We start from the raw sequence: 18,412 nt of genomic DNA on the forward strand, positions 1-18,412 counted from the left end.
AATAGTGTTTAAGGTGAATACGAAGCTGTTTCATAGTGTGAAAAAGGTAAAGAACAGAGTTTCAAAGTAAAGATTCTTCTTATAATGTAGTCCCTTTTAGTCTAAAACACAAGCTCTTGCCCTGAAACTGTGTTTAAGGTGAATACAAAGCTGATTCATAGTGTTAAAAAGGTAAAGAACAGAGTTTCAAAGTAAAGATTCTTCTTATAATGCATTCCCTTTTAGTCTAAAACACAATCTCTTGCCCTGAAACAGTGTTTAAGGTGAATACAAAGCTGCTTCATAGTGTTAAAAAGGTAAAGAACAGAGTTTCAAAGTAAAGATTCTTCTTATAATGCAGTCCCTTTTAGTCTAAAACACAAGCTCTTGCCCTGAAACAGTGTTTAAGGTGAATACAAAGCTGATTCATAGTGTGAAAAAGGTAAAGAACAGAGTTTCAAAGTAAAGATTCTTCTTATAATGCATTCCCTTTTAGTCTAAAACACAATCTCTTGCCCTGCAATAGTGTTTAAGGTGAATACAAAGCTGTTTCATAGTGTGAAAAAGATAAAGAACAGAGTTTCAAAGTAAAGATTCTTCTTATAATGCATTCCCTTTTAGTCTAAAACACAATCTCTTGCCCTGCAATAGTGTTTAAGGTGAATACGAAGCTGTTTCATAGTGTGAAAAAGGTAAAGAACATAGTTTCAAAGTAAAGATTCTTCTTATTATGCATTCCCTTTTAGTCTAAAACACAATCTCTTGCCCTGCAATAGTGTTTAAGGTGAATACAAAGCTGTTTCATAGTGTGAAAAAGGTAAAGAACAGAGTTTCAAAGTAAAGATTCTTCTTATAATGCATTCCCTTTTAGTCTAAAACACAATCTCTTGCCCTGCAATAGTGTTTAAGGTGAATACGAAGCTGTTTCATAGTGTGAAAAAGGTAAAGAACAGAGTTTCAAAGTAAAGATTCTTCTTATAATGTAGTCCCTTTTAGTCTAAAACACAAGCTCTTGCCCTGAAACTGTGTTTAAGGTGAATACAAAGCTGATTCATAGTGTTAAAAAGGTAAAGAACAGAGTTTCAAAGTAAAGATTCTTCTTATAATGCATTCTCTTTTAGTCTAAAACACAATCTCTTGCCCTGAAACAGTGTTTAAGGTGAATACAAAGCTGCTTCATAGTGTTAAAAAGGTAAAGAACAGAGTTTCAAAGTAAAGATTCTTCTTATAATGCAGTCCCTTTTAGTCTAAAACACAAGCTCTTGCCCTGAAACAGTGTTTAAGGTGAATACAAAGCTGATTCATAGTGTGAAAAAGGTAAAGAACAGAGTTTCAAAGTAAAGATTCTTCTTATAATGCATTCCCTTTTAGTCTAAAACACAATCTCTTGCCCTGCAATAGTGTTTAAGGTGAATACGAAGCTGTTTCATAGTGTGAAAAAGGTAAAGAACATAGTTTCAAAGTAAAGATTATTCTTATTATGCATTCCCTTTTAGTCTAAAACACAATCTCTTGCCCAGAAACAGTGTTTAAGGTGAATACAAAGCTGTTTCATATTGAGAAAAAGGAAAAGATCATAGTTTCAAAGTAAAGATTCTTCTTATAATGCATTCCCTTTTAGTCTAAAACACAATCTCTTGCCCTTAAACAGTGTTTAAGGTGAATACGAAGCTGTTTCATAGTGTGAAAAAGGTAAAGAACAGAGTTTCAAAGTAAAGATTCTTCTTATAATGCATTCCCTTTTAGTCTAAAACACAACCTCTTGCCCTGCAATAGTGTTTAAGGTGAATACGAAGCTGTTTCATAGTGTGAAAAAGGTAAAGAACATAGTTTCAAAGTAAAGATTCTTCTTATTATGCATTCCCTTTTAGTCTAAAACACAATCTCTTGCCCTGCAATAGTGTTTAAGGTGAATACAAAGCTGCTTCATAGTGTTAAAAAGGTAAAGAACAGAGTTTCAAAGTAAAGATTCTTCTTATAATGCATTCCCTTTTAGTCTAAAACACAATCTCTTGCCCTGAAACAGTGTTTAAGGTGAATACAAAGCTGCTTCATAGTGTTAAAAAGGTAAAGAACACAGTTTCAAAGTAAAGATTCTTCTTATAATGCAGTCCCTTTTAGTCTAAAACACAAGCTCTTGCCCTGAAACAGTGTTTAAGGTGAATACAAAGCTGATTCATAGTGTGAAAAAGGTAAAGAACAGAGTTTCAAAGTAAAGATTCTTCTTATAATGCATTCCCTTTTAGTCTAAAACACAATCTCTTGCCCTGCAATAGTGTTTAAGGTGAATACGAAGCTGTTTCATAGTGTGAAAAAGGTAAAGAACATAGTTTCAAAGTAAAGATTATTCTTATTATGCATTCCCTTTTAGTCTAAAACACAATCTCTTGCCCAGAAACAGTGTTTAAGGTGAATACAAAGCTGTTTCATATTGAGAAAAAGGAAAAGATCATAGTTTCAAAGTAAAGATTCTTCTTATAATGCATTCCCTTTTAGTCTAAAACACAATCTCTTGCCCTTAAACAGTGTTTAAGGTGAATACGAAGCTGTTTCATAGTGTGAAAAAGGTAAAGAACAGAGTTTCAAAGTAAAGATTCTTCTTATAATGCATTCCCTTTTAGTCTAAAACACAACCTCTTGCCCTGCAATAGTGTTTAAGGTGAATACGAAGCTGTTTCATAGTGTGAAAAAGGTAAAGAACATAGTTTCAAAGTAAAGATTCTTCTTATTATGCATTCCCTTTTAGTCTAAAACACAATCTCTTGCCCTGCAATAGTGTTTAAGGTGAATACAAAGCTGCTTCATAGTGTTAAAAAGGTAAAGAACAGAGTTTCAAAGTAAAGATTCTTCTTATAATGCAGTCCCTTTTAATCTAAAACACAAGCTCTTGCCCTGAAACAGTGTTTAAGGTGAATACAAAGCTGATTCATAGTGTGAAAAAGGTAAAGAACAGAGTTTCAAAGTAAAGATTCTTCTTATAATGCATTCCCTTTTAGTCTAAAACACAATCTCTTGCCCTGCAATAGTGTTTAAGGTGAATACGAAGCTGTTTCATAGTGTGAAAAAGGTAAAGAACATAGTTTCAAAGTAAAGATTCTTCTTATAATGCATTCCCTTTTAGTCTAAAACACAATCTCTTGCCCTGAAACAGTGTTTAAGGTGAATACAAAGCTGTTTCATAGTGTGAAAAAGGTAAAGAACAGAGTTTCAAAGTAAAGATTCTTCTTATAATGCATTCCGTTTTAGTCTAAAACACAACCTCTTGCCCTGCAATAGTGTTTAAGGTGAATATGAAGCTGTTTCATAGTGTGAAAAAGGTAAAGAACATAGTTTCAAAGTAAAGATTCTTCTTATTATGCATTCCCTTTTAGTCTAAAACACAATCTCTTGCCCTGCAATAGTGTTTAAGGTGAATACGAAGCTGTTTCATAGTGTGAAAAAGGTAAAGAACATAGTTTCAAAGTAAAGATTCTTCTTATAATGCATTCCCTTTTAGTCTAAAACACAATCTCTTGCCCTGCAATAGTGTTTAAGGTGAATACGAAGCTGTTTCATAGTGTGAAAAAGGTAAAGAACATAGTTTCAAAGTAAAGATTCTTCTTATTATGCATTCCCTTTTAGTCTAAAACACAATCTCTTGCCCTGCAATAGTGTTTAAGGTGAATACAAAGCTGTTTCATAGTGTGAAAAAGGTAAAGAACAGAGTTTCAAAGTAAAGATTCTTCTTATAATGCATTCCCTTTTAGTCTAAAACACAATCTCTTGCCCTGAAACAGTGTTTAAGGTGAATACAAAGCTGCTTCATAGTGTTAAAAAGGTAAAGAACAGAGTTTCAAAGTAAAGATTCTTCTTATAATACATTCCCTTTTAGTCTAAAACACAAGCTCTTGCCCTGAAACAGTGTTTAAGGTGAATACAAAGCTGTTTCATAGTGTGAAAAAGGTAAAGAACATAGTTTCAAAGTAAAGATTCTTCTTATAATGCATTCCCTTTTAGTCTAAAACACAATCTCTTGCCCTGAAACAGTGTTTAAGGTGAATACAAAGCTGCTTCATAGTGTTAAAAAGGTAAAGAACAGAGTTTCAAAGTCAAGATTCTTCTTATAATGCAGTCCCTTTTAGTCTAAAACACAAGCTCTTGCCCTGAAACAGTGTTTAAGGTGAATACAAAGCTGATTCATAGTGTGAAAAAGGTAAAGAACATAGTTTCAAAGTAAAGATTCTTATAATGCACTCTCTTTTAGTCTAAAACACAATCTCTTGCCCTGAAATAGTGTTTAAGTTGAATACAAAGCTGTTTCATAGTGTGAAAAAGGTAAAGAACAGAGTTTCAAAGTAAAGATTCTTCTTATAATGCATTCCCTTTTAGTCTAAAACACAATCTCTTGCCCTGCAATAGTGTTTAAGGTGAATACGAAGCTGTTTCATAGTGTGAAAAAGGTAAAGAACATAGTTTCAAAGTACAGATTCTTCTTATTATGCATTCCCTTTTAGTCTAAAACACAATCTCTTGCCCTGCAATAGTGTTTAAGGTGAATACGAAGCTGTTTCATAGTGTGAAAAAGGTAAAGAACATAGTTTCAAAGTAAAGATTCTTCTTATTATGCATTCCCTTTTAGTCTAAAACACAATCTCTTGCCCTGCAATAGTGTTTAAGGTGAATACAAAGCTGTTTCATAGTGTGAAAAAGGTAAAGAACAGAGTTTCAAAGTAAAGATTCTTCTTATAATGCATTCCCTTTTAGTCTAAAACACAATCTCTTGCCCTGAAACAGTGTTTAAGGTGAATACAAAGCTGTTTCATAGTGTGAAAAAGGTAAAGAACAGAGTTTCAAAGTAAAGATTCTTCTTATAATGCATTCCCTTTTAGTCTAAAACACAATCTCTTGCCCTGAAACTGTGTTTAAGGTGAATACAAAGCTGATTCATAGTGTTAGAAAGGTAAAGAACAGAGTTTCAAAGTAAAGATTCTTCTTATAATGCATTCCCTTTTAGTCTAAAACACAATCTCTTGCCCTGAAACAGTGTTTAAGGTGAATACAAAGCTGCTTCATAGTGTTAAAAAGGTAAAGAACAGAGTTTCAAAGTAAAGATTCTTCTTATAATGCAGTCCCTTTTAGTCTAAAACACAAGCTCTTGCCCTGAAACAGTGTTTAAGGTGAATACAAAGCTGATTCATAGTGTGAAAAAGGTAAAGAACAGAGTTTCAAAGTAAAGATTCTTCTTATAATGCATTCCCTTTTAGTCTAAAACACAATCTCTTGCCCTGCAATAGTGTTTAAGGTGAATACAAAGCTGTTTCATAGTGTGAAAAAGATAAAGAACAGAGTTTCAAAGTAAAGATTCTTCTTATAATGCATTCCCTTTTAGTCTAAAACACAATCTCTTGCCCTGCAATAGTGTTTAAGGTGAATACGAAGCTGTTTCATAGTGTGAAAAAGGTAAAGAACATAGTTTCAAAGTAAAGATTCTTCTTATTATGCATTCCCTTTTAGTCTAAAACACAATCTCTTGCCCTGCAATAGTGTTTAAGGTGAATACAAAGCTGTTTCATAGTGTGAAAAAGGTAAAGAACAGAGTTTCAAAGTAAAGATTCTTCTTATAATGCATTCCCTTTTAGTCTAAAACACAATCTCTTGCCCTGCAATAGTGTTTAAGGTGAATACGAAGCTGTTTCATAGTGTGAAAAAGGTAAAGAACAGAGTTTCAAAGTAAAGATTCTTCTTATAATGCATTCCCTTTTAGTCTAAAACACAATCTCTTGCCCTGCAATAGTGTTTAAGGTGAATACGAAGCTGTTTCATAGTGTGAAAAAGGTAAAGAACAGAGTTTCAAAGTAAAGATTCTTCTTATAATGTAGTCCCTTTTAGTCTAAAACACAAGCTCTTGCCCTGAAACTGTGTTTAAGGTGAATACAAAGCTGATTCATAGTGTTAAAAAGGTAAAGAACAGAGTTTCAAAGTAAAGATTCTTCTTATAATGCATTCCCTTTTAGTCTAAAACACAATCTCTTGCCCTGAAACAGTGTTTAAGGTGAATACAAAGCTGCTTCATAGTGTTAAAAAGGTAAAGAACAGAGTTTCAAAGTAAAGATTCTTCTTATAATGCAGTCCCTTTTAGTCTAAAACACAAGCTCTTGCCCTGAAACAGTGTTTAAGGTGAATACAAAGCTGATTCATAGTGTGAAAAAGGTAAAGAACAGAGTTTCAAAGTAAAGATTCTTCTTATAATGCATTCCCTTTTAGTCTAAAACACAATCTCTTGCCCTGCAATAGTGTTTAAGGTGAATACAAAGCTGTTTCATAGTGTGAAAAAGATAAAGAACAGAGTTTCAAAGTAAAGATTCTTCTTATAATGCATTCCCTTTTAGTCTAAAACACAATCTCTTGCCCTGCAATAGTGTTTAAGGTGAATACGAAGCTGTTTCATAGTGTGAAAAAGGTAAAGAACATAGTTTCAAAGTAAAGATTCTTCTTATTATGCATTCCCTTTTAGTCTAAAACACAATCTCTTGCCCTGCAATAGTGTTTAAGGTGAATACAAAGCTGTTTCATAGTGTGAAAAAGGTAAAGAACAGAGTTTCAAAGTAAAGATTCTTCTTATAATGCATTCCCTTTTAGTCTAAAACACAATCTCTTGCCCTGCAATAGTGTTTAAGGTGAATACGAAGCTGTTTCATAGTGTGAAAAAGGTAAAGAACAGAGTTTCAAAGTAAAGATTCTTCTTATAATGTAGTCCCTTTTAGTCTAAAACACAAGCTCTTGCCCTGAAACTGTGTTTAAGGTGAATACAAAGCTGATTCATAGTGTTAAAAAGGTAAAGAACAGAGTTTCAAAGTAAAGATTCTTCTTATAATGCATTCCCTTTTAGTCTAAAACACAATCTCTTGCCCTGAAACAGTGTTTAAGGTGAATACAAAGCTGCTTCATAGTGTTAAAAAGGTAAAGAACAGAGTTTCAAAGTAAAGATTCTTCTTATAATGCAGTCCCTTTTAGTCTAAAACACAAGCTCTTGCCCTGAAACAGTGTTTAAGGTGAATACAAAGCTGATTCATAGTGTGAAAAAGGTAAAGAACAGAGTTTCAAAGTAAAGATTCTTCTTATAATGCATTCCCTTTTAGTCTAAAACACAATCTCTTGCCCTGCAATAGTGTTTAAGGTGAATACGAAGCTGTTTCATAGTGTGAAAAAGGTAAAGAACATAGTTTCAAAGTAAAGATTATTCTTATTATGCATTCCCTTTTAGTCTAAAACACAATCTCTTGCCCAGAAACAGTGTTTAAGGTGAATACAAAGCTGTTTCATATTGAGAAAAAGGAAAAGATCATAGTTTCAAAGTAAAGATTCTTCTTATAATGCATTCCCTTTTAGTCTAAAACACAATCTCTTGCCCTTAAACAGTGTTTAAGGTGAATACGAAGCTGTTTCATAGTGTGAAAAAGGTAAAGAACAGAGTTTCAAAGTAAAGATTCTTCTTATAATGCATTCCCTTTTAGTCTAAAACACAACCTCTTGCCCTGCAATAGTGTTTAAGGTGAATACGAAGCTGTTTCATAGTGTGAAAAAGGTAAAGAACATAGTTTCAAAGTAAAGATTCTTCTTATTATGCATTCCCTTTTAGTCTAAAACACAATCTCTTGCCCTGCAATAGTGTTTAAGGTGAATACGAAGCTGTTTCATAGTGTGAAAAAGGTAAAGAACATAGTTTCAAAGTAAAGATTCTTCTTATAATGCATTCCCTTTTAGTCTAAAACACAATCTCTTGCCCTGCAATAGTGTTTACGGTGAATACGAAGCTGTTTCATAGTGTGAAAAAGGTAAAGAACATAGTTTCAAAGTAAAGATTCTTCTTATTATGCATTCCCTTTTAGTCTAAAACACAATCTCTTGCCCTGCAATAGTGTTTAAGGTGAATACAAAGCTGTTTCATAGTGTGAAAAAGGTAAAGAACAGAGTTTCAAAGTAAAGATTCTTCTTATAATGCATTCCCTTTTAGTCTAAAACACAATCTCTTGCCCTGAAACAGTGTTTAAGGTGAATACAAAGCTGCTTCATAGTGTTAAAAAGGTAAAGAACAGAGTTTCAAAGTAAAGATTCTTCTTATAATGCAGTCCCTTTTAGTCTAAAACACAAGCTCTTGCCCTGAAACAGTGTTTAAGGTGAATACAAAGCTGATTCATAGTGTGAAAAAGGTAAAGAACAGAGTTTCAAAGTAAAGATTCTTCTTATAATGCATTCCCTTTTAGTCTAAAACACAATCTCTTGCCCTGCAATAGTGTTTAAGGTGAATACGAAGCTGTTTCATAGTGTGAAAAAGGTAAAGAACATAGTTTCAAAGTAAAGATTATTCTTATTATGCATTCCCTTTTAGTCTAAAACACAATCTCTTGCCCAGAAACAGTGTTTAAGGTGAATACAAAGCTGTTTCATATTGAGAAAAAGGAAAAGATCATAGTTTCAAAGTAAAGATTCTTCTTATAATGCATTCCCTTTTAGTCTAAAACACAATCTCTTGCCCTTAAACAGTGTTTAAGGTGAATACGAAGCTGTTTCATAGTGTGAAAAAGGTAAAGAACAGAGTTTCAAAGTAAAGATTCTTCTTATAATGCATTCCCTTTTAGTCTAAAACACAACCTCTTGCCCTGCAATAGTGTTTAAGGTGAATACGAAGCTGTTTCATAGTGTGAAAAAGGTAAAGAACATAGTTTCAAAGTAAAGATTCTTCTTATTATGCATTCCCTTTTAGTCTAAAACACAATCTCTTGCCCTGCAATAGTGTTTAAGGTGAATACGAAGCTGTTTCATAGTGTGAAAAAGGTAAAGAACATAGTTTCAAAGTAAAGATTCTTCTTATAATGCATTCCCTTTTAGTCTAAAACACAATCTCTTGCCCTGCAATAGTGTTTACGGTGAATACGAAGCTGTTTCATAGTGTGAAAAAGGTAAAGAACATAGTTTCAAAGTAAAGATTCTTCTTATTATGCATTCCCTTTTAGTCTAAAACACAATCTCTTGCCCTGCAATAGTGTTTAAGGTGAATACAAAGCTGTTTCATAGTGTGAAAAAGGTAAAGAACAGAGTTTCAAAGTAAAGATTCTTCTTATAATGCATTCCCTTTTAGTCTAAAACACAATCTCTTGCCCTGAAACAGTGTTTAAGGTGAATACAAAGCTGCTTCATAGTGTTAAAAAGGTAAAGAACAGAGTTTCAAAGTAAAGATTCTTCTTATAATACATTCCCTTTTAGTCTAAAACACAAGCTCTTGCCCTGAAACAGTGTTTAAGTTGAATACAAAGCTGTTTCATAGTGTGAAAAAGGTAAAGAACATAGTTTCAAAGTAAAGATTCTTCTTATAATGCATTCCCTTTTAGTCTAAAACACAATCTCTTGCCCTGAAACAGTGTTTAAGGTGAATACAAAGCTGATTCATAGTGTGAAAAAGGTAAAGAACATAGTTTCAAAGTAAAGATTCTTCTTATAATGCAGTCTCTTTTAGTCTAAAACACAATCTCTTGCCCTGAAACAGTGTTTAAGTTGAATACAAAGCTGTTTCATAGTGTGAAAAAGGTAAAGAACAGAGTTTCAAAGTAAAGATTCTTCTTATAATGCATTCCCTTTTAGTCTAAAACACAATCTCTTGCCCTGCAATAGTGTTTAAGGTGAATACGAAGCTGTTTCATAGAGTGAAAAAGGTAAAGAACATAGTTTCAAAGTACAGATTCTTCTTATTATGCATTCCCTTTTAGTCTAAAACACAATCTCTTGCCCTGCAATAGTGTTTAAGGTGAATACGAAGCTGTTTCATAGTGTGAAAAAGGTAAAGAACATAGTTTCAAAGTAAAGATTCTTCTTATTATGCATTCCCTTTTAGTCTAAAACACAATCTCTTGCCCTGCAATAGTGTTTAAGGTGAATACAAAGCTGTTTCATAGTGTGAAAAAGGTAAAGAACAGAGTTTCAAAGTAAAGATTCTTCTTATAATGCATTCCCTTTTAGTCTAAAACACAATCTCTTGCCCTGAAACATTGTTTAAGGTGAATACAAAGCTGCTTCATAGTGTTAAAAAGGTAAAGAACAGAGTTTCAAAGTAAAGATTCTTCTTATAATGCAGTCCCTTTTAGTCTAAAACACAAGCTCTTGCCCTGAAACAGTGTTTAAGGTGAATACAAAGCTGATTCATAGTGTAAAAAAGGTAAAGAACAGAGTTTCAAAGTAAAGATTCTTCTTATAATGCAGTCTCTTTTAGTCTAAAACACAATCTCTTGCCCTGCAATAGTGTTTAAGGAAAATACGAAGCTGTTTCATAGTGTGAAAAAGGTAAAGAACATAGTTTCAAAGTAAAGATTCTTCTTATTATGCATTCCCTTTTAGTCTAAAACACAATCTCTTGCCCTGCAATAGTGTTTAAGGTGAATACAAAGCTGTTTCATAGTGTGAAAAAGGTAAAGAACATAGTTTCAAAGTAAAGATTCTTCTTATTATGCATTCCCTTTTAGTCTAAAACACAATCTCTTGCCCTGCAATAGTGTTTAAGGTGAATACAAAGCTGTTTCATAGTGTGAAAAAGGTAAAGAACAGAGTTTCAAAGTAAAGATTCTTCTTATAATGCATTCCCTTTTAGTCTAAAAAACAATCTCTTGCCCTGAAACAGTGTTTAAGGTGAATACAAAGCTGCTTCATAGTGTTAAAAAGGTAAAGAACAGAGTTTCAAAGTAAAGATTCTTCTTATAATGCAGTCCCTTTTAGTCTAAAACACAAGCTCTTGCCCTGAAACAGTGTTTAAGGTGAATACAAAGCTGATTCATAGTGTTAAAAAGGTAAAGAACAGAGTTTCAAAGTAAAGATTCTTCTTATAATGCAGTCCCTTTTAGTCTAAAACACAAGCTCTTGCCCTGAAACAGTGTTTAAGGTGAATACAAAGCTGATTCATAGTGTGAAAAAGGTAAAGAACATAGTTTCAAAGTAAAGATTCTTCTTATAATGCAGTCTCTTTTAGTCTAAAACACAATCTCTTGCCCTGAAACAGTGTTTAAGTTGAATACAAAGCTGTTTCATAGTGTGAAAAAGGTAAAGAACAGAGTTTCAAAGTAAAGATTCTTCTTATAATGCATTCCCTTTTAGTCTAAAACACAATCTCTTGCCCTGCAATAGTGTTTAAGGTGAATAAGAAGCTGTTTCATAGTGTGAAAAAGGTAAAGAACATAGTTTCAAAGTAAAGATTCTTCTTATTATGCATTCCCTTTTAGTCTAAAACACAATCTCTTGCCCTAAAACAGTGTTTAAGGTGAATACGAAGCTGTTTCATAGTGTGAAAAAGGTAAAGAACATAGTTTCAAAGTAAAGATTCTTCTTATTATGCATTCCCTTTTAGTCTAAAACACAATCTCTTGCCCTGCAATAGTGTTTAAGGTGAATACAAAGCTGTTTCATAGTGTGAAAAAGGTAAAGAACAGAGTTTCAAAGTAAAGATTCTTCTTATAATGCATTCCCTTTTAGTCTAAAACACAATCTCTTGCCCTGAAACAGTGTTTAAGGTGAATACAAAGCTGCTTCATAGTGTTAAAAAGGTAAAGAACAGAGTTTCAAAGTAAAGATTCTTCTTATAATGCAGTCCCTTTTAGTCTAAAACACAAGCTCTTGCCCTGAAAGTGTTTAAGGTGAATACAAAGCTGATTCATAGTGTTAAAAAGGTAAAGAACAGACTTTCAAAGTAAAGATTCTTCTTATAATGCATTCCCTTTTAGTCTAAAACACAATCTCTTGCCCTGAAACAGTGTTTAAGGTGAATACAAAGCTGCTTCATAGTGTTAAAAAGGTAAAGAACATAGTTTCAAAGTAAAGATTATTCTTATTATGCATTCCCTTTTAGTCTAAAACACAATCTCTTGCCCTGCAATAGTGTTTAAGGTGAATACGAAGCTGTTTCATAGTGTGAAAAAGGTAAAGAACATAGTTTCAAAGTAAAGATTATTCTTATTATGCATTCCCTTTTAGTCTAAAACACAATCTCTTGCCAAGAAACAGTGTTTAAGGTGAATACAAAGCTGTTTCATATTGAGAAAAAGGAAAAGATCATAGTTTCAAAGTAAAGATTCTTCTTATAATGCATTCCCTTTTAGTCTAAAACACAATCTCTTGCCCTTAAACAGTGTTTAAGGTGAATACGAAGCTGTTTCATAGTGTGAAAAAGGTAAAGAACAGAGTTTCAAAGTAAAGATTCTTCTTATTATGCATTCCCTTTTAGTCTAAAACACAATCTCATGCCCTGCAATAGTGTTTAAGGTGAATACAAAGCTGTTTCATAGTGTGAAAAAGATAAAGAACAGAGTTTAAAAGTAAAGATTCTTCTTATAATGCATTCCCTTTTAGTCTAAAACACAATCTCTTGCCCTGCAATAGTGTTTAAGGTGAATACGAAGCTGTTTCATAGTGTGAAAAAGGTAAAGAACATAGTTTCAAAGTAAAGATTCTTCTTATTATGCATTCCCTTTTAGTCTAAAACACAATCTCTTGCCCTGCAATAGTGTTTAAGGTGAATACAAAGCTGTTTCATAGTGTGAAAAAGGTAAAGAACAGAGTTTCAAAGTAAAGATTCTTCTTATAATGCATTCCCTTTTAGTCTAAAACACAATCTCTTGCCCTGCAATAGTGTTTAAGGTGAATACGAAGCTGTTTCATAGTGTGAAAAAGGTAAAGAACAGAGTTTCAAAGTAAAGATTCTTCTTATAATGCATTCCCTTTTAGTCTAAAACACAATCTCTTGCCCTGCAATAGTGTTTAAGGTGAATACGAAGCTGTTTCATAGTGTGAAAAAGGTAAAGAACAGAGTTTCAAAGTAAAGATTCTTCTTATAATGCAGTCCCTTTTAGTCTAAAACACAAGCTCTTGCCCTGAAACTGTGTTTAAGGTGAATACAAAGCTGATTCATAGTGTTAGAAAGGTAAAGAACAGAGTTTCAAAGTAAAGATTCTTCTTATAATGCATTCCCTTTTAGTCTAAAACACAATCTCTTGCCCTGAAACAGTGTTTAAGGTGAATACAAAGCTGCTTCATAGTGTTAAAAAGGTAAAGAACAGAGTTTCAAAGTAAAGATTCTTCTTATAATGCAGTCCCTTTTAGTCTAAAACACAAGCTCTTGCCCTGAAACAGTGTTTAAGGTGAATACAAAGCTGATTCATAGTGTGAAAAAGGTAAAGAACAGAGTTTCAAAGTAAAGATTCTTCTTATAATGCATTCCCTTTTAGTCTAAAACACAATCTCTTGCCCTGCAATAGTGTTTAAGGTGAATACAAAGCTGTTTCATAGTGTGAAAAAGATAAAGAACAGAGTTTCAAAGTAAAGATTCTTCTTATAATGCATTCCCTTTTAGTCTAAAACACAATCTCTTGCCCTGCAATAGTGTTTAAGGTGAATACGAAGCTGTTTCATAGTGTGAAAAAGGTAAAGAACATAGTTTCAAAGTAAAGATTCTTCTTATTATGCATTCCCTTTTAGTCTAAAACACAATCTCTTGCCCTGCAATAGTGTTTAAGGTGAATACAAAGCTGTTTCATAGTGTGAAAAAGGTAAAGAACAGAGTTTCAAAGTAAAGATTCTTCTTATAATGCATTCCCTTTTAGTCTAAAACACAATCTCTTGCCCTGCAATAGTGTTTAAGGTGAATACGAAGCTGTTTCATAGTGTGAAAAAGGTAAAGAACAGAGTTTCAAAGTAAAGATTCTTCTTATAATGCATTCACTTTTAGTCTAAAACACAATCTCTTGCCCTGCAATAGTGTTTAAGGTGAATACGAAGCTGTTTCATAGTGTGAAAAAGGTAAAGAACAGAGTTTCAAAGTAAAGATTCTTCTTATAATGTAGTCCCTTTTAGTCTAAAACACAAGCTCTTGCCCTGAAACTGTGTTTAAGGTGAATACAAAGCTGATTCATAGTGTTAAAAAGGTAAAGAACAGAGTTTCAAAGTAAAGATTCTTCTTATAATGCATTCCCTTTTAGTCTAAAACACAATCCCTTGCCCTGAAACAGTGTTTAAGGTGAATACAAAGCTGCTTCATAGTGTTAAAAAGGTAAAGAACAGAGTTTCAAAGTAAAGATTCTTCTTATAATGCAGTCCCTTTTAGTCTAAAACACAAGCTCTTGCCCTGAAACAGTGTTTAAGGTGAATACAAAGCTGATTCATAGTGTGAAAAAGGTAAAGAACAGAGTTTCAAAGTAAAGATTCTTCTTATAATGCATTCCCTTTTAGTCTAAAACACAATCTCTTGCCCTGCAATAGTGTTTAAGGTGAATACAAAGCTGTTTCATAGTGTGAAAAAGATAAAGAACAGAGTTTCAAAGTAAAGATTCTTCTTATAATGCATTCCCTTTTAGTCTAAAACACAATCTCTTGCCCTGCAATAGTGTTTAAGGTGAATACGAAGCTGTTTCATAGTGTGAAAAAGGTAAAGAACAGAGTTTCAAAGTAAAGATTCTTCTTATAATGTAGTCCCTTTTAGTCTAAAACACAAGCTCTTGCCCTGAAACTGTGTTTAAGGTGAATACAAAGCTGATTCATAGTGTTAAAAAGGTAAAGAACAGAGTTTCAAAGTAAAGATTCTTCTTATAATGCATTCCCTTTTAGTCTAAAACACAATCTCTTGCCCTGAAACAGTGTTTAAGGTGAATACAAAGCTGCTTCATAGTGTTAAAAAGGTAAAGAACAGAGTTTCAAAGTAAAGATTCTTCTTATAATGCAGTCCCTTTTAGTCTAAAACACAAGCTCTTGCCCTGAAACAGTGTTTAAGGTGAATACAAAGCTGATTCATAGTGTGAAAAAGGTAAAGAACAGAGTTTCAAAGTAAAGATTCTTCTTATAATGCATTCCCTTTTAGTCTAAAACACAATCTCTTGCCCTGCAATAGTGTTTAAGGTGAATACGAAGCTGTTTCATAGTGTGAAAAAGGTAAAGAACATAGTTTCAAAGTAAAGATTATTCTTATTATGCATTCCCTTTTAGTCTAAAACACAATCTCTTGCCCAGAAACAGTGTTTAAGGTGAATACAAAGCTGTTTCATATTGAGAAAAAGGAAAAGATCATAGTTTCAAAGTAAAGATTCTTCTTATAATGCATTCCCTTTTAGTCTAAAACACAATCTCTTGCCCTTAAACAGTGTTTAAGGTGAATACGAAGCTGTTTCATAGTGTGAAAAAGGTAAAGAACAGAGTTTCAAAGTAAAGATTCTTCTTATAATGCATTCCCTTTTAGTCTAAAACACAACCTCTTGCCCTGCAATAGTGTTTAAGGTGAATACGAAGCTGTTTCATAGTGTGAAAAAGGTAAAGAACATAGTTTCAAAGTAAAGATTCTTCTTATTATGCATTCCCTTTTAGTCTAAAACACAATCTCTTGCCCTGCAATAGTGTTTAAGGTGAATACGAAGCTGTTTCATAGTGTGAAAAAGGTAAAGAACATAGTTTCAAAGTAAAGATTCTTCTTATAATGCATTCCCTTTTAGTCTAAAACACAATCTCTTGCCCTGCAATAGTGTTTACGGTGAATACGAAGCTGTTTCATAGTGTGAAAAAGGTAAAGAACATAGTTTCAAAGTAAAGATTCTTCTTATTATGCATTCCCTTTTAGTCTAAAACACAATCTCTTGCCCTGCAATAGTGTTTAAGGTGAATACAAAGCTGTTTCATAGTGTGAAAAAGGTAAAGAACAGAGTTTCAAAGTAAAGATTCTTCTTATAATGCATTCCCTTTTAGTCTAAAACACAATCTCTTGCCCTGAAACAGTGTTTAAGGTGAATACAAAGCTGCTTCATAGTGTTAAAAAGGTAAAGAACAGAGTTTCAAAGTAAAGATTCTTCTTATAATACATTCCCTTTTAGTCTAAAACACAAGCTCTTGCCCTGAAACAGTGTTTAAGTTGAATACAAAGCTGTTTCATAGTGTGAAAAAGGTAAAGAACATAGTTTCAAAGTAAAGATTCTTCTTATAATGCATTCCCTTTTAGTCTAAAACACAATCTCTTGCCCTGAAACAGTGTTTAAGGTGAATACAAAGCTGCTTCATATTGTTAAAAAGGTAAAGAACAGAGTTTCAAAGTCAAGATTCTTCTTATAATGCAGTCCCTTTTAGTCTAAAACACAAGCTCTTGCCCTGAAACAGTGTTTAAGGTGAATACAAAGCTGATTCATAGTGTGAAAAAGGTAAAGAACATAGTTTCAAAGTAAAGATTCTTCTTATAATGCAGTCTCTTTTAGTCTAAAACACAATCTCTTGCCCTGAAACAGTGTTTAAGTTGAATACAAAGCTGTTTCATAGTGTGAAAAAGGTAAAGAACAGAGTTTCAAAGTAAAGATTCTTCTTATAATGCATTCCCTTTTAGTGTAAAACACAATCTCTTGCCCTGCAATAGTGTTTAAGGTGAATACAAAGCTGTTTCATAGTGTGAAAAAGGTAAAGAACATAGTTTCAAAGTAAAGATTCTTCTTATTATGCATTCCCTTTTAGTCTAAAACACAATCTCTTGCCCTGCAATAGTGTTTAAGGTGAATACAAAGCTGTTTCATAGTGTGAAAAAGGTAAAGAACAGAGTTTCAAAGTAAAGATTCTTCTTATAATGCATTCCCTTTTAGTCTAAAAAACAATCTCTTGCCCTGAAACAGTGTTTAAGGTGAATACAAAGCTGCTTCATAGTGTTAAAAAGGTAAAGAACAGAGTTTCAAAGTAAAGATTCTTCTTATAATGCAGTCCCTTTTAGTCTAAAACACAAGCTCTTGCCCTGAAACAGTGTTTAAGGTGAATACAAAGCTGATTCATAGTGTTAAAAAGGTAAAGAACAGAGTTTCAAAGTAAAGATTCTTCTTATAATGCAGTCCCTTTTAGTCTAAAACACAAGCTCTTGCCCTGAAACAGTGTTTAAGGTGAATACAAAGCTGATTCATAGTGTGAAAAAGGTAAAGAACATAGTTTCAAAGTAAAGATTCTTCTTATAATGCAGTCTCTTTTAGTCTAAAACACAATCTCTTGCCCTGAAACAGTGTTTAAGTTGAATACAAAGCTGTTTCATAGTGTGAAAAAGGTAAAGAACAGAGTTTCAAAGTAAAGATTCTTCTTATAATGCATTCCCTTTTAGTCTAAAACACAATCTCTTGCCCTGCAATAGTGTTTAAGGTGAATAAGAAGCTGTTTCATAGTGTGAAAAAGGTAAAGAACATAGTTTCAAAGTAAAGATTCTTCTTATTATGCATTCCCTTTTAGTCTAAAACACAATCTCTTGCCCTAAAACAGTGTTTAAGGTGAATACGAAGCTGTTTCATAGTGTGAAAAAGGTAAAGAACATAGTTTCAAAGTAAAGATTCTTCTTATTATGCATTCCCTTTTAGTCTAAAACACAATCTCTTGCCCTGCAATAGTGTTTAAGGTGAATACAAAGCTGTTTCATAGTGTGAAAAAGGTAAAGAACAGAGTTTCAAAGTAAAGATTCTTCTTATAATGCATTCCCTTTTAGTCTAAAACACAATCTCTTGCCCTGAAACAGTGTTTAAGGTGAATACAAAGCTGCTTCATAGTGTTAAAAAGGTAAAGAACAGAGTTTCAAAGTAAAGATTCTTCTTATAATGCAGTCCCTTTTAGTCTAAAACACAAGCTCTTGCCCTGAAAGTGTTTAAGGTGAATACAAAGCTGATTCATAGTGTTAAAAAGGTAAAGAACAGACTTTCAAAGTAAAGATTCTTCTTATAATGCATTCCCTTTTAGTCTAAAACACAATCTCTTGCCCTGAAACAGTGTTTAAGGTGAATACAAAGCTGCTTCATAGTGTTAAAAAGGTAAAGAACATAGTTTCAAAGTAAAGATTATTCTTATTATGCATTCCCTTTTAGTCTAAAACACAATCTCTTGCCCTGCAATAGTGTTTAAGGTGAATACGAAGCTGTTTCATAGTGTGAAAAAGGTAAAGAACATAGTTTCAAAGTAAAGATTATTCTTATTATGCATTCCCTTTTAGTCTAAAACACAATCTCTTGCCAAGAAACAGTGTTTAAGGTGAATACAAAGCTGTTTCATATTGAGAAAAAGGAAAAGATCATAGTTTCAAAGTAAAGATTCTTCTTATAATGCATTCCCTTTTAGTCTAAAACACAATCTCTTGCCCTTAAACAGTGTTTAAGGTGAATACGAAGCTGTTTCATAGTGTGAAAAAGGTAAAGAACAGAGTTTCAAAGTAAAGATTCTTCTTATTATGCATTCCCTTTTAGTCTAAAACACAATCTCATGCCCTGCAATAGTGTTTAAGGTGAATACAAAGCTGTTTCATAGTGTGAAAAAGATAAAGAACAGAGTTTAAAAGTAAAGATTCTTCTTATAATGCATTCCCTTTTAGTCTAAAACACAATCTCTTGCCCTGCAATAGTGTTTAAGGTGAATACGAAGCTGTTTCATAGTGTGAAAA

The sequence above is a fragment of the Electrophorus electricus genome, chromosome 7 (genome assembly GCF_041902795.1).
Source record: "Electrophorus electricus isolate QZ-2024a chromosome 7, ASM4190279v1, whole genome shotgun sequence".
In the NCBI taxonomy this organism is placed as follows: domain Eukaryota; kingdom Metazoa; phylum Chordata; class Actinopteri; order Gymnotiformes; family Gymnotidae; genus Electrophorus; species Electrophorus electricus.